The sequence below is a fragment of the Carettochelys insculpta genome, chromosome 3, assembly GCF_033958435.1.
Source record: "Carettochelys insculpta isolate YL-2023 chromosome 3, ASM3395843v1, whole genome shotgun sequence".
Taxonomy (NCBI): Eukaryota; Metazoa; Chordata; order Testudines; family Carettochelyidae; genus Carettochelys; species Carettochelys insculpta.
Genome location: NC_134139.1, coordinates 154610935 through 154624866, shown reverse-complemented (window position 1 = coordinate 154624866; position 13932 = coordinate 154610935). Strand labels below are relative to the sequence as shown.

The 13932-nt window shown below is 40.4% G+C and overlaps 1 protein-coding gene across 1 annotated transcript in view; it reads left to right on the top strand.

Moving 5' to 3' along the window:
• The window catches only part of ADGRB3 (adhesion G protein-coupled receptor B3), a 704839-nt gene that overhangs the window by 578225 nt on the left and 112682 nt on the right, over positions 1 to 13932 (top strand). The gene's annotated exons all lie outside the window — the stretch shown is intronic.

Genomic DNA, 13932 nt, shown 5'->3' with positions numbered 1-13932 from the left:
GCTCAAAAGGCAAGTGTGAATTGCTTGGAAGTTAGAATACCACTCTAGAAAATGTGCACAAGCATATATACTCCGATGCTGTAGCAAGACTATATGGATTCCAGATAAACATAGACCTATTAAACCTTTGGTTGCTAATGGATCTAGAATAGTAATAACCTCGTGCATTTTGTTTATGTATGGATTGTAGAACTGATAACAATTACAACAAAACCTGGTTTCATACTACTAGTGAGCTCACTTTATGTATAGGTCAGCACAGTTTTCTGAGTAATATTTAATAGCTTTTACAAGCAACAAAAAAAAGTTGTTTTAAATTAAATTAAATGAAACTTCAAGTGGTTTAGAAAAACAAAATTCAGGTTGATCCTCTGTAGTCTGGCACCCTTGGGACCTAACCAGTGCTGAATGAGAGAATTTGCTGGACCACAGGAGGTCAATATTCTCTAGCAGCATTTCCAACACTTCTACTTCTTACTGGATCTTAGAAGACATTTACTGGGAAATTATATCTAAATAACAGCACAGAACTGAGAACCAGGACTGGTGGCTGTAAACAAACTTTATGGGACCATGGGAAACGTGGCCACACCCACGATAAATAGTCATCCTGCTAACTAATATCATGCCAGATTATGGATATTGCCAGGCAAAAGAGTGCCTGACTAGAGAGGTTCAAACTGCACTATATCTTTCTACAATTAACCTAAATTTCAGACAGCACTCGTCTTCCTCTATCTCCATTACTGTCATTCATGTGCACTTTTCAAATCATTGCTTAGGAATTTATCTGTACATCTCCAGTTAGTCAATGAGAGACAAATGACAACAGTCTGGAAAACAGACCTCAAAATATATACTTTCATAGTATAGTATAGAATAGTAATAAAAGTAGTGTATAATATTTATAAGTGTTTCTATTTGGGGCTGCAGAAGGAGATCGGGTGAATCTCGTTGACTTTGAGGAATTATGCATCAAATGGCCTTGACTAAAATTTTCAACAGTGCACAGGTGATTTAGGAGCCTAAGTCCAGCTGCAAGTAAATGGGATCTAGATGCTTAAATCATTTCAGCACTTGTGAAAACTTTGCCCCAGAACACAAACTGGGAAAGTGTTATATCATACTTTATTGTACATCAGCCATATTCAATTCAAAGGAGAGCTATTCCTGGTAGTAGGCATTCCTAAATGTGCTGCATCTGCAGAAATTTTAATTTGGGTTCCATTGTTCTCAAAAGGAATAGGAAGTGATACTGCTCCCCTTAACTACAGAGATTGCACAAGAGTTTATAAGCATCATAAGAATAATAGATTCTGGTTTGGAGAGAATCCCTCTCTAATGTGGTGATAATCACAATCCACTATGTGTGTTTGGATCTGGGCAGCCTGGAAGCAAGGCAATCTCCAGTTCAACTCCTCTGAGAGTCACAGCCCTCTCATGCCTAACTCCTGAGTTCCAGGAATATGTTTGTGTGTTTTCTCAACTTGTTTTTGGGAACAGGAGATCCTAAATACAAAGAGATTCTGAGGCATTTTGTAAGAGAAAAAGAGCACATCATGATGCCTACATATTAAAGTGTGTTGTGGTCTGAAAAACTGCTCCAAAATGAACATTTTTGTGTCCATATATGTTTTATCTGTAGTCCATATGTTGTCTTTGAAACAGGTACAGAACCTTCATTAAGGAGGCCAGACCTTAAGTGGATCAAAGGTTCTCTTTTCCAAGGGCAAAGTTTTTTCTTTGGTTTTCAAATTGTGTATTACTACTTCACCCCCTGCAGATCTAATATCTTGTTACTCCAGAAGATCACCATGTGTATGTATGCATCATCGGAAAAGTTGTCAGTAAATGCCACGATTAAGCAAAACTTTAATAGTATAAGATCTACTGAAATCAGAGGAACCTAAGCATGTGCTTAAACATAGGCTGAAAGGCATTTAAGTGGTTTGCTACATCCCTGGTCTAAATTCTTTATGCTAGAATTTTTATTTTTGATGGTGATATGTCAAAAAATAGATTTCTGTGCTAACAGCTGGAAGGGAAAATCTTAGTGTGTGCAACCTCTTAAATGAGAAAATTTGGTCTGGCAGAAATAGAAGAAAAGATCTGTGTTTTTACGATTCTTGAAAGGTTAATTTCAAACTTGTTTTCCTCTTAGTTTGAGCTATATTACTGCTATTTTCTGGTGATACAAAAAGGAGCTAGTCACAGAGTTTATTAAAGGTGTAGGGAATAAATGTGTTACTCATGAGAAGGTTTCATTGAAGTCAGGAGAAATTTTCACTGTATAGTGACTGCAAGGGAATTGGCTCCTGCAGATTAGCTGTTGCTGCTTTGCTACTTCAGAAAGAAGGGAAGCATTTAAAATACTGAGAGAGTAAAGGACTTGTCATCATGTTGTATAAAGAGCTAGAGACCTATTTTGCCAAAAGTTCCTTTTTTTATACACTACCATCACAATGGTATCTTTTCAGAACAAATTAGGATCTAAATATTAATCCCAACAGCAGGGAGTTCAAGCATGTGAACATTTGATGCTGTGTTATATAGGCCCAGTTGTTGAAGTTATTAATGGATGTAGGACAGGATCTGGCTTTAGAATAGGTTAGGTATGCTCATGGACCATTTCTAGTAGTAAATTGAGGCAGTGTGTAAATTAAGAAAAATGTCATTGCAGACAGCATGTTGTTGTGCTTGTGAACAGATTATAGATTTATCTATTTCCATTAATCAATTTACAGATTTTTTTTTAAAACGGTTCTGATGTTAAGAAACTTGTACTTCTGTGGGGTTATTTCTGTGCACCCTGGTAATTTGTGGATAAAGGAATCATGGCTCTTAAACTGAAGAGCAGATTGTTTCCCACTTTTTATTTACTTTAAATATACCATAACTATTCTTCATATTAAATTTAGCAATAGACTTTTAAGGCTATTTTTCATTATTTGACATGTCTTTCCTTTGCATGTGAAGAATTAATGAAGACTAGTATGTTTGAAATGCTGCACATTCTCTGTAAAAGTGCATTCCGTCCTTTTTAAAATAAAAAAGGGGTCATGATTATTTCCCACAGGGAGAAATGGACAGAGTGTGTACTGATAGTGCCCTATAAAAGCAGACTAAGGTCTTCAAAGATGGAATAGCTTTTATATTTCAAATACTTAATGTTTAAAGAAAAAATTCTTCCCTCTCAAGTATTTCAACTTGAAAGTTCAGACATTATACCAGAGGTTTAAACCAGGGAGCTATTTCACCTGGGTTAAAACAGAGGGGAAGAACAGGATTATCGTTGTTGGAAGATTTGGGTTGGAAAAGCACACTGTGCAGTTTACAAAAGGACACAGGATAGAATCAGTCAGCCATTCTAAATGTTTTCCAAAGGTTTCCAAATGCAGAAAAATCTTGTTGAAAATTGTCTTAAGCAATACATAAGACACCTATAGAATTTTCTGTCCTCTTAGGCACCTGTTTTGAAAAAGATTTTTGGAAGAAAGGTTTATCACGAAAGTTTATTAAAAGTTTCCATGATTAATTATCCTGCTTAACTTTAGTCAGTGTTGCACAAATTTACTGTAACATTTTCATATATTTTCTGCTTTTTGATTTCTCAAGTAAAACTTGTTCTGTATGAAATACTAGACATATTACTCAAACGGGAATATTTTTAATATGATTAGTATGCTGAAGACACTCCTTTCAATTCTGACTTAAAACTCATTAATATTGGTTTAAAGGGATGATTCAGAATCCAATGGAGTTAATACTGAAGATACTGTTACATGAATAACAGCACAAATAGCTATGTGCTTTGCCAAAAACTGGAGTGTGTCCCTAAAATCTACTTCAACACTGAGTTTTTGGTTTGTAGAGACTGTCATTTTTGGGAACTATATTTCAGTGATTTGAAGGCTAGATTATGTCATGTAACTTTTTCCATATTCATAGAATCATAGAACAGTAGGACTGGAAGGGACCTCGAGAGGCCATCGAGTCCAGCCCCCTGCCCCAATGGCAGGGCCAAGTACTGTCTAAGCCATCCCTGATAGACATCTAATAACCTCTTCTTAAATATCTCCAGCGATGGAGATTCCACAACCTCTCTTGGCAATTTATTCTACTGTTTGACCACCCTGACAGTTAGGAACATTTTCCTAATGTCCAACCTAAACCTTCCTTGCTGCAGTTTAAGTCCATTGCCTCTTGTTCTATCCTCAGAGGTCAAGAAAAACAAGTTTTCTCCCTCCTCCTTATGACACCCCTTTAGATACCTGAAAATGGCTGTCATGTCTCCCCTCAATCTTCCCTTTTCCAAACAAAACAAGCCCAGTTCTTTCAGCCTTTCTTCATAGGTCACATTCTCAAGACCTTTCATCGTTCTTGTTGCTCTTTTCTGGACCCTCTCTAATTTCTCCACCTCTTTCTTGAACTGCGGTGCCCAGAACTGGACGCAATACCCCAGCTGAGGCCTAACCAGCGCAGAGTAGAGCGGAAAAATGACTTCTTGTGTCTTGTTCACAACACACCTGTTAATGCATCCCAGAATCATGTTTCCTTTTTTTGCAACAGCATTACACTGTTGACTCATATTTAGTTTGTGGTCCACTATAACCCCTAGATCCCTTTCTGCTGTAGTCATTCCTAGACAGTCTCTCCCCATTCTGTATGAGTGAAACTGATTGTTCCTTCCCAAGTGGAGCACTTTGCATTTGTCCTTATTAAGCTTCATTCTGTTTACCTCAGACCATTTCTCCAATTTATCCAGATCATTTTGAATTATGACCCTATCCTCCAAAGCAGTTGTAACCCCTCCCAGCCTGGTATCATCTGCAAACTGAATAAGCGTTCTTTCTATGCCAATATCTAAATCATTGATGAAGATATTGAACAGAACCAGTCCTAACACAAACCCCTGTGGCACCCCACTTGTTATACTTTTCCAGCAGGATTGAGAACCATTAAGAACTACTCTCTGAGTAGGGTTATCCAACCAGTTATGCACCCACCTTATAGTAGCCTCATCTAAATTGTATTTGCCTAGGTTTTTGATAAGAATATCATGTGAGACCATATCAAATGCTTTACTAAAGAAAGATTGCTGCTAGCAGAGGAGTGTTTTGATCCCTCAACTTCTGGGTCATGGGCCTAGCACACTTCCACTGTGCCATTCTGCTTCACCCTGGGTTCACTAGACCACTGTTCAAACCACTGAGCTGTCCCTCCACCCATATTACTTACTTGCTGGTGCTCTCCTTGCCATCAAGAAAAAATGGCTACATTTCTTCACTGCATAGACTTTTTTGCTTGAAGCTATAAATCTTGATTGTGCTTTAACTCTCACTTATTAATTAGGCATTTTTCCCCATTCCCTGTAAGGAACAGAGTGGTACTGGCAGGTTTTTTTCCCCTAAATTCCCCTTTTATGTCAGTATGTGCTCAGTCAGAAACTATCTCTGCATTAAGAGTTGCATAGTAAATAAACATGTGTTGGTAATTGGAGACAAGCAAACACTGGTTTCCATGGGAAGAAAAGAATGCTAAAAACAATTTTAAAAAACCTGCAAAAATGCATGTCTCTGATGGGGAAGTTAGTATTTTCCATCTTAATGGTTTCCATTAAGAGTTAGCTGGCCAGCCTGCATCAGTGCCTTAAAGGTGGCTTTTTGTGGCTTTTGACAAATATGTTTCATTTTCAGGAGTACATGCTCTTTCCTTCATGCACACTCATCCATTCAGTTAGTTATAATAGGCTGTATGTGTGCCCAGCTAGGGAAGATGACATACTTTAGGGTGCAGTATGAGGTAGATGATCATGGCATGTTTTGTTTTCTGTACACTCTCTAACTGTAGCCTAGGGTTTGTGGTGCTCCCTATTGCAGCATTCTGGTGATAATCACTTATTTTCATGGGTTTACAACTCAGCTATAAAGTCTGCTCTGTATGGCAGTTTAGGGCATATTTGGAGTGAATGGCTAGGGAGGGGAATTTGAATGTACTCTCTTTGACCACCTAAAGTAAAAAATCAGGTAATCCCTGGATTGAACAAATGCTTTGGGACTAAAAATGGCTTAGAAACCAAACAAAACAATCCTAGAGTTTTGCAGATCATTAGTCCTAATTTGGATTTGATCTTGAGCTTTTGAAAAGGATTCACCTTCAAGTTACTTCTTTTAGCAAAATAGTTATTTTATTCTTTCCTCCATCCTTACCCCTGGCCAGTAAGCCATAAAATTACAAAACCATGGGAAAAAAACACAGAAGGCGTAGGAGCCAGTGCAGCATGTTCCTTCCTCACTTCCTGAGATAGCTCACTGTGTAATTAATGTCCACCATGGTCTGAGAAGTCTTTGGGGAGGGACAGAACTAGAGAGCTGTATTACACAGGATGTGCTTCCCTCAGCTAACCCACTGGACTTCATTTTGCTTCTAGCCCCTGTTAACTGTTGCCCCCTGCCCCAAGCCACTTTATAGAAAGGGTTATTGTGGAGGCAGAGGTGCCAGTGTCACTACAACTAAGAAACGGTGGGCAGGAGCTCCAGGGTAGGTGGACCACAAACTGTATGAAAACAACACTGTGGTTGTGTTAGAAAACAGTACCTTAAGAATGCAATTTGCAGATGAGAATGTACACTCGGAGCTGAAACTGGTGACATCAGTGGAGTATCCTCTATTAACTCCAACTGACGATCTGGCTGCATAGGTCCTCCTACTCTTGTGTACCCCAGGAAGGCATTTAACCCCTTCACTGCTAAGTCTCACTTCTGCCTCTGGGTGGAATTTGAATGCAGTGTCTCTTTTTGAAGGTATGTGCAGCCATGTCACTGGAACATGGCTGGGCTCCAAAGACCAGTGAAAAGAGTGGGGGTATACCACATATACCCCCTATGTGCTGTGCATTCAGAAGCACAGAACATGCTAACCATAGTGGAGCCCTCTCAAAATAAAAACCTGCTACAGTGTTAGGCCTGTTTAAACAATGCTGCTTCCCCATGCCAAATTCTGACAAAACCAGTTAACTCGGTGAATGAGTCCATTACTGTTAGATTTTTACAGGTGTCTCAGGGAGCAGAGCCTACATTGCTGCTTCCTAACTCAAGATTAGGAGACATGTTGTCACTCACTCAACTGATCCCTGACTAGGAGGAGAGGCAAATACGCTGTTTGAAAGATCTGTGCCACAGATGTAACAGTTTGTGATTCTGTAAACTAATTTGACTTTTAATGTTACAAGAAAGTGATTAGACAGAAAATTAGACAGTTTTGAATACTATCAGCAATAGTCAAATTCATGTAATGAACTTTGGCAAGCTCTTTTAACTAGTATTACATAAAAGGGGGTGCGGGGGCAAGTGAATACTCTTTTGAGAGGCATTCTGAAGCTTTACACTGATTTATCCTGGTGGGGTTCAGGATCACAACTGCTATATCACATAGATATTTGCTCATACTTATCCCAGTATGGAGTTCCTGTTTTCTGAGGCTTGTTTTTTAATTGCTACCTCTCCTCTGGAAGTCACCCCCTGCAGCCTTTACAATAAATAGTACATACAGTTCAAAAACCTGGGCTGTGTCTACACAGGCACAAATCTTCAAAATAGCCGTATTTCGAAGATTACTAATGAGGCGGTGAATTGAATATTCAGTGCCTCATTAGCATTAGGATGCTTCCGGCCACGGCACTTCAGTCAGTGAGCAGGATAAGGGTATTTCAAAAGGAGCAGGGTCCTTTTGAAAAGGACCCCCATGTAGCCGCACTGAGCCACACGCTTTCAAAAGCGGCGCTTTCAAAGCGCCATGGCTGGAAGTGTCCTAATGCTAATGAGGTGCTGAATATTCAGTTCAGCTCCTCATTAGTAATCTTCAAAATGTCCATTAGCATGGCTATTTTGAATATTTGTGCCCATGTAGACATACCCCTGTTGAATAGTAACAGAGAGATAGCCATGCTAGTCTATATTCTATCAAAACAAAAAAGAAGTCCAGTAGCACTTGGAAGACTACCACCTAATAAATTATTTTGTTAGTGTTTGAAGTACTACTGGACTGTTCTTTTTTTGTTAGTTCAAACACCTGTTTGAGTAGTTCCAGGCAAGCTGTTGATGACTCAAGCTACCTGTTTCTGCCTTCTCACATTCTTTCTGGTCCTTTTTGGTTTGTTTATTGGATTCCAGTTCAAATTGCAAAGTAGTCAATGGGAGGTGGTTGAGAGCTGTGAAGCCTTGCACAATTCAAATGCTCATGTTTTTGATTCACATCATGAGATTTCAGGGGGAAGGCACTTGGTTCCTAAATAGACGTGGTGAAACTGGATTTTTAAGTGTGGCTATGACAGCAACAAACATCATAAATGCTGTTTTAATAATAATAATTATAAATCAACATTCATGTATTTGGTGATTAAGTCATGTTTCTGTGGGAGGCAGCACAGATTACCAATCCTAATATTACAACAGACACAGATAAATCCATTTGTAACACAAACTATAATAGATACAGAAATATAACAGGTTGAACCTCCCTAATCACAAAATCACAGAATCATAGGGCTGGAAGGAACCTCAGGAGGTCATCTAGTCCAGCTCCCTGCTTCAAACAGGATCAACCCCCACTAAGTCATCCCAGCCAGGACCTTGTGAAGCCAGGCCTTAAAAACCTCGAAGGATGGAGAATCCAGCACCTCACTAGGCAATGCATTCCAATGCTTCACCACCCTTCTGGTAAAATAGTTTTTCCTAATATCCAAACTACACCTCTCCCTCTTCAACTTCAGACCATTACTCCTTCAGACTCATTACCACTGACAACAGTTTCTCACCCTCCTCTTTAGAGTTACCCTTCAGGAAGTTGAAGGGCGCTATTAAATCACCCCTAAGTCTTATTTTCTGTAAACTAAACAAGCCCAAATCCCTCAGTCTATCCTCATAGGTCTCGTGCTCCAGACCCTTAATCATTTTTGCTGCCCTCCGCTGAACCTGCTCCAGCAAATCCACATCCTTTTTATACTGGGGGACCCAGAATAGGACATAATATTCCAGATGTGGCCTCACCAGTGCCGAATAGAGGAGAATAACTGCTTCTCTAGAACTGCTCGAAATGCTCTTCCTAATGTACCCTACTATTCCGTTAGCCTTCTTAGCTACAAGGGCACACTGTTTACTCATGCCCAGCCTTTCATCCACCAAAAGCCGTAGGTCCCTTTCTGTCATACTGCTGCTGAGCCAGTCAGTCTCCAGCCTATAACAATGCCTGGAATTCTTCCACTACAGGTGCAGGACTCTATCCTCCTCCTTGTTGAACTGCATCAGATTTCTTTTGGCCAGTCCTCCAATTTATGCCGGTCACTCTGGATTCTCTCTCTACCTTCCAACATATCTACCTCTCCCCCTAGTTTTGTGTCATGCACGACCTGGCTGAGGGTGCAATCCAGTCCCTCATCCAGGTCATTAATAAAGATGTTGAACAACACTGGCCCCAGAACCAAGCCTTGCGGCACTCTGCTTGAAACAGACCACAATCCACATATTGAACCATTGACCACTACCCGTTGGGCCCGCCCATCAAGTCAGCTTTCTATCCATCTTATAGTCCAACGATCCAATCCATATTTCCTTAACCTATGGACAAGAATGTTGTGGGAGATCGTATCAAAAGCTTTGCTGAAATCAAGGTATATTATATCCACTGACTTCCCCATGTCCACAGAGCCTATTACTTTGTCATAGAAGCTAATCAGATTGGTGAGGCAGGACTTGCCCCTGGTGAATCCATGTTGGTTACTTTTGATCACTTTCCCCTCTTTCAAGAGCTCCAAAATGGATTCCTTGAGGAACCCCTCCATTATTTTCCCAGGGATTGAGGTAAAGCTAACTGGTCTATAGTTCCCTGAATAGTCCTTCTTTCCTTTTTTAAGATGGGCACTACGTTTGCCTTTTTCCAGTCATCTGGTATCTCCCCCAATCTCCAAGAGTCTTCAAAGATAATGGGCAAAGGTTCAGCAATGACATCTGCCAATTTCCTCAGTACCCTCAGGTGCATTAAATCCAGACCCATGGATTTGTGTATATCTAGTTTTTCTAGATAGCTCAGGACTTGTGCCTTCCCCATAGATGGCTGCCCTCTACCTTCCCATACTGCATTGTCTCGGACTGTCATGTAGGAGTTGTTTTTGTCCATGAAGACTGAGGCAAAAAAACATTGAGTACTTCAGCTTTTCCCACATCATCTGTCACCAGGTTATCTCCCTCACCCAGTAGTGGCCCCACACCGTTGCTTATCACCCTCTTATTGTTAACATATCTGTAAAAACCCTTCTTGTTTCCCTTCACATCCCTTGCTACGTGCAGTTACAATTGTGCTTTCACCTTCCTGATTACTCCCCAGCACTCTCCAACAATATATTTATGCTCCTCCTTAGTCATCTGTGCAAGTTACCTCTTCTTGTATGCATCCTTTTTGAGTTTAAGTTCACCAAGGATGTCCCTGTAAAGCCAAGCTGATTGCGTACCATATCTGTGTTTCTTACTGTGCAGTGGGATGGTTATTGTTCCTGTGCCTTCTGTAAGACTTCTTTAAAATACTGCCAGTTCTCTTGAACTCTTTTGCCCTTCATCTTCGTTTCCCCAGGGATCCTGCTCATCATTTCTCTCAGGGAGTCGAAGTCTGCTCTTTTGAAATCAAGGGTCTATATGTTACTGCTCACCTTTCTTCCTTTTGTCCGGATCATGAAATCTACAATCTGATGTTCACTGCAGCCCAGGTTTCCACCCCCTTCTATTTCTCCTACTAGTTCTTCCCTGTTTGTGAGCAGCAGGTCAAGTTGCTCACAGCTACTGGTTGGTTCCTTCAGCACTTGTACCAAGAAGTTATCCCCAACATTCTGCAAAAACTTCCTGGATTGTCTTTGTGCTGCTGTATTGGTCTCCCAACAAATGTCTGGATGATTAAAGTCTCCCATGAGAACCAGGACCTGTAATTTGGAAGCTTCACTTAGATGCCTGAAGAAAGCCTCATCTATCTCATCTTCCTGATCTGGCGGTCTATAGCAGACACCAACTACAACATCACCTCTGTTACTTTCAACTCCAAGCTTAACCCAAAGATACTCGACTGGATTTTTTCCCTCCTTATACTAGAACTCTGAGCACTCATACTGATCCCTCACATAGAGCGCAACTCCTCCTCCTTTTTTCCCATCTGTTCTTCCTAAACAGTAAACCACCTCATACTTCTTTGACTGTCCCAGGGCCTCTAATTCTTCCTGTTTGATTCCTAGGCTTTTGGCATCAATATACAAGCATCTAAGAGAAAGGGCTGATTGGCCCACTTTCTCCTCTTCACCCAGGAAACCCACTTGATTGTTCCCTCCTGCTTCCCCGCTTACCTCAGGGCTTGTGTCACCTTCCCCTGACAAACCTAGTTTAAAGCCCTCCTCACTAGGTTTGCTAGCCTACCTGAAAAAATGCTCTTTCCTCTCTTCATTAGGTGGATCCCATCTCTTCCCAGCAATCCCTGTTCATGAAACAGAATCCCATGGTCAAAGAAACTAAATCCTTCCCTGCTACAGCACCTACGCAACCACACATTTACATCTGTGATTCTAAAATCCCTATGAGGACCCCTTCCTTGAACACAGAGGATAGATGAGAACACCACTTGTGCTCTGTATTCTTTGATCTTTCTTCCTAGGGTTATGTAATCCATTGTGATCTCTTCAAAGTTGCTCTTAGCTGTATCATGGGTTCCTACATGGAGAAGTAGGAAGGGGTAATAGTCTACACGTTTAACAATTTTTAACAGCGCTTCTGTAATATCCCAGATCTAGCTCCAGGCAAGCAGCAAACTTGCTAGGATTCTAGGTCTGGACGGCAGATGGATGACCCCGTCCCTCCTAGGAGGAAGTCCTGACCACCACCACCCGTCTTTTTCTCTTAGGGGTGGTGGTCATAGAACTCCCATCCCTAGGACTGTGCATCCCATGCCTTACAAACTGTGGCGACTCCTTCAGATCCAATTGCAGTGAGGTATCAGACCCAGTTATCTCCACTTTATCACCTGTGGAGAGAGGCTGAAAGCAGTTATTTAACTCCGCCGGAATTGGAGAGACCTGAACTGGTTTTCTCCTCCTGGAAGTAACATGCTTCCAGTTCTCCTCCTTGTTTTGAGCAGCCTGCTGTTCCTGCAGTATGCTACATTGCCTTCTATTCAGAAAGTCTTCACCCTCTCTGGTGGACCTGAGGGTTGATCTTTGCACCTCAAGTCCTTTAACCTTCTCTGGCACTCTCTCATCCAGCAACATCCGTAGTCTGGCATGATTTTAGTTAGCTGAACAATCACTTATCCTGAGTGTGGCCAAGTTTCTTACAGTACCATAAGGTTGTTTAAAGTCCTGGCTTTCAGCATTCTGTGCTGCTATTGAGACAAAATTTACCCCTAAATGTCTTATAAGAGCCAAGAAGTCCTGTGGCACTTTGTAGTCTAACAGATATTTTGGAACATAAGCATTCAATGGCAAAGACCTGCTTCATCAGATGCATTACTCATGCATCTCCTGAAGCGGGTCTTTGACCACGAAAGCTGATGCTCCAAAATATCTGTTAGTCTATAAGGTGCCACAGGACTTCTTGTTCTCAAAGATACAGACTAACACAGCTACCTCTCTGATACTTACAAGAGCCAAGTAAGCAATGGAAATGTTGGTAATGCTGCTAGACAATATTGATTTCCCAGGGTCTGACAAATTCTCTCATCTGGCACCAGTCCTTTCCCAAGGGTGCCAGAAAAGAGAGGTTCAACCTGTGCAGACTTAGGTAGAATAATACATTGTAAGAATAAATTCTAGGCTAAATACAATAGAAAATGAACATAATAATAATTCTATTCTTCAACATTTTTCCGTTGTACAAACCAAAACATGTTAAGAAAATACAAAGTCCTTTTTAAAAGAATATCATTTAAAAGTACAAGATCAAAGTTTAATGCAACAAGGTTATACATTTACTATAATAGGTTACTTATATACTTCCTTAGTGCTCCTCATTGTCTCTGTAGGTATTCAAGAACATATGATAAGTTTCAACATTGAAAAACACTATCAGGTTCATTTTAACAATTTTCAATTTTTGGTTTTCACTCTTTTAGGTAATAGCTTCTTAGGGACTGGATCTTGCAGTTGTCAGGACATTGGGAATACTTTCCATGATTAGAGGGCTGATGAGAAATTTAAAAATAATTATTATTTCCTTCACACATTTTTCCATTTCCTGTTTAACAGATAAGACTTTATCCTGTCATGCTTGCACGCATGAGTAATCCTTATTTATGTAAGTAGCAGAGGTTATATATGCATAAAGATTGACAGAATCAGGCACAGAGATGGATCATAAGCCATACAGCAAAAGATTACTTATTGTTCTGGAAGCAGATCTTGCTAGTTAGTCAATGTTCCTGTTATTCCTGGTAATTTTGGTTTTCTGCTGCAAATTAAAGATGTTAGAGAATCACAAACAGTAAAATCTTTCGTATCTGGCATTCTATCATCTGGAACTCTCAAACAACTGTCATTTTAACCATTAGTAGATTTTAGTTATGCATTCCATAACTACAATATAGTGGAAGTAAGTACAAATAACTGCAGCAAAAACAGTATGGCTACATCTACACTAGAAGCACCTGTCTACAGAAGTTACTGTCAGAAGAGATTTTCTGAAAAAAACCTTCTGTCAACAGATCACATCAACACATAAAAGTGGATCGATCTTTTGATCCGCTCTGTTGACAAAAATGGCCACCTGGGCTACGTCTACACGTGAAGCCTACATCAAAGTAGCTTATTTCGATGTAGCGACATTGAAATAGGCTATTTCGATGAATAACGTCTACACGTCCTCCAGGGCTGGCAACGTCGATGTTCAACTTCGACGTTGCGCAGCACAA